A 2,965-nucleotide genomic window follows, 5' to 3' on the forward strand; every position below is an offset into this window, starting at 1 on the left:
AGCAAAATCATTTACTAATTGCTATCCAGAGCAAAAGAGCATATTTGTTTTTAATAGGTTATATTCACCAACAATGTTTTCTTGCTACAGATCAGACATTCTGAATCTTGACCTTTAAAGTTAAAATTTTTAAAAACATTTGACAGACACAGACATCAAGAATCAGCGTATGAATCTCAACAATGGTGACATGCTTCATGTTGCAATGCATGCTGGGAGCCACCATACTCATAACGTTTTGTCTTATGACTAAAGAGAATAAATTGATTTAGGTTTTATTAAAAATCTAGTTTGTACTGAATCAGAAATTTAACTTGAGTAAACTTAATAAAATTCCTTGTAACAAAATTACAGCAATTTTTTTAGTTTAGTCCGAAGTAAATATTATACTTGGATGTTATGGTAAAAAGTTTTTCCAAAGTAAAAATTTTAAGCGGTACTAAAGTAAAAATAATGATTTGGTCTCCATAAAAAACAATATTTTAACTTTGTTTCCATGTAATTTTTTTACTTTGGGCTGAAGAACTATTTTGATTGATATTAAAATAAAATTTAAAGCTTTAACCAAATTAAAAATATAGTTTGAGAAAAACTAATACATTTAGCTGTAACAAATTACAGTAATTTTTTTAAGTTGGTCCAAAGTATCATTTTTTTCAGTGCTGGGTGGTGACAGCTGAACCTAATAATTGAGTATTACATGTTCCCATGACAACTGATTGTCAGGAAACAATTGGTAAATGGCAGTTCCTGACACTAAAAAAAGTCCAGTTCAGCAGCACTAATATATGTTGGGGTGCAAGTATGTTTTTATGATTTTGTAGTAGTGGTGTTGTTCAGGTGGTTTGTTGCTGAAGTTTAGGCTGGACACTATCCAACTCTTAAGGTATAATGTTAAATTGTAGTATTTGGCTTTTCTTTTTTTTTTAAACTTGTTCTGTCTTACAAGTTTTTCTTTTACAGATTTTCTTTGGCACTTCTCAGTCTTTGTGTCCATGGCCTTATTGGAAGTGGTAAGGTTTATTCAGGCAAGTTCTGTAATTCCGGTTTGTCAACATGTCTGTTTGATTTCTTTTTTTTTCTTAGTTGGTGGCTTTGTCAGGATTGGAAGTTATCCTGATAACAATGAGGCTGGTCTCCCCATGCAGGATTATGTGAAATCACAGAGTTCCTATAGTTGGTATGGCTACGAAGATGTATCAGATCCCATCAGTCCTCGAAGGTCTAGGAATTTCACTTACAGTGCAGCACAAGTTAAGGGTGTCTATAGCAGTGTAAGCTATAGTCCTCAAAATGGCTCTTCTGGTTTTGGACCAATGACTAATGTACATATGCCTGGTTCTGACTCTGATGCTAGAGGTCAAGTTGAAGGGTCTCTGATATCTTCAGCTAGTAATGGCAGTCTTGTACCCATTGCAGTGGCCACAGAATCAGAAAGTATGAGCATTGAGTCTCTACCCAAGCCAGCATATCTCCACTATCAAACTTTAGGGCAGTCTAGTAATGAGTCTGTGGCATCTAGTAGCCAGCAACTAATTCAGACCAGCTCCCAGTCCACTGGCCAATTAGTGCAAGTCCACTACCAGTCTCCAGTGCAGCCCATTGTCAAGCCTCAAAAGAGTAGACTTCAAGTTGGTTCCAAGTTATTTTCTCTTGCCAGTGCAGACTTCATGTTCTACCTTTTGTTGTAAAGCCTTTGCAGCAAAGAATAGAGTCCTCACGACCCAGCTATCAATTAGGACAAGGCAGCTATGGGTCTGGACTTGTGCCATTGCTCAGTGGGCAGCAACAAGTGCAGTCAAGCAATAATTCCATGGTTCAGCCTAGCAGTGTGCAACTAGCACAGGCAAGATACCAACCTGTGGCCCTGCTCAGCCTCCAACAATCATCTCAAGCCAGAATTTGGAACAAGTTAGCACAGGCACAGGTCATCCCAGGCCTCTTACTAGTCATTGTCCCGGGCCGGTGGCTTGCTGTCAGCACAAGCCAGCTCCCAGTCTGTGTCCCAGCAGCTTGGATTCCATGTGTTTTCTATGCCAGAGCAGTCGAGTTATGAGTCTCATTCCAGTCTTGGTTCCCAACCTCTAGAGCAACCCAGTAATGTACCTCTTTCTTCAAGCTATGAGTATGTGATGCAATCTTTCAAGCCTGGCTTTCAAGATCCAGCACCTCCACACTCTCAGACTGCTCAACAAGTGTTTGCTTTTTGTTTTTGAAAAATATTTTTGAAACATCTTTGAGGTTTTGGTGTTTATTTGTTTAATAGATACGGGGTGGGGGGATAATGTGGTGTCATTACCCAAAACTTCATTAAATCTTTCCTTCAAAACTGCATCTTTCACAGTTGTAGCTATTAGGCTTTTTTTGTTTGTTCAACATCATCATATTGAACATTGCATATTGATAGATGGGGATATTTGAACTGTTTATAAATATTTTGGGAAACACCACTATAGGCAGAGATGGATACAAATACATCAAAAAGTATTTAGTAACATTCAAATCCTCAGAAGTTTTCTATTGAAATGACAGCCACTGTGCTAACTTGAGTTTAGATGCAATACACCCCAATAACCTGCAGGGGGAATCAGCAATCTGTCATCAATGAACAGGGCTAGCAAGAAAAAAAAGCTGTCCATTTTTTACAAACTGTGGCCATAAACTGATTTTCACTATAACTTCTGCTATGAAACAAATTAATGACCATAAAAATATTACTATTATTCAATAAATGGCAAAATCTGGCACAACATTGCATGTGGTTGTGCAGGAGTCTCTTCTATACCCCCCTCAAACGTTTGAATTATTAGTAAAATAAAAACTGGAAGTTTATTATAACACATTAAACAAATACACTAAGTAGGCTAAGTGAAATGAAGATTCACTTATTTGTTTTCACATTCTTATCTCTGCAAAATAGCAATAGGCTAATGTTACAAAATGCAATTTTACAAATGCAATTTTG

The 2,965-nt window shown here is 37.1% G+C and overlaps 1 long non-coding RNA gene across 1 annotated transcript; it reads left to right on the forward strand.

Moving 5' to 3' along the window:
• The first annotated feature begins 757 nt into the window (after positions 1–757).
• Positions 758–2,361, forward strand: LOC125256630. Its single transcript, XR_007182152.1, has 3 exons — positions 758–886; positions 964–1,013; positions 1,087–2,361. It is a non-coding gene; the product is annotated as an uncharacterized LOC125256630 (long non-coding RNA).
• Positions 2,362–2,965: the final 604 nt, after the last annotated feature.

Source organism: Megalobrama amblycephala, linkage group LG21, assembly GCF_018812025.1.
Source record: "Megalobrama amblycephala isolate DHTTF-2021 linkage group LG21, ASM1881202v1, whole genome shotgun sequence".
Taxonomy (NCBI): Eukaryota; Metazoa; Chordata; class Actinopteri; order Cypriniformes; family Xenocyprididae; genus Megalobrama; species Megalobrama amblycephala.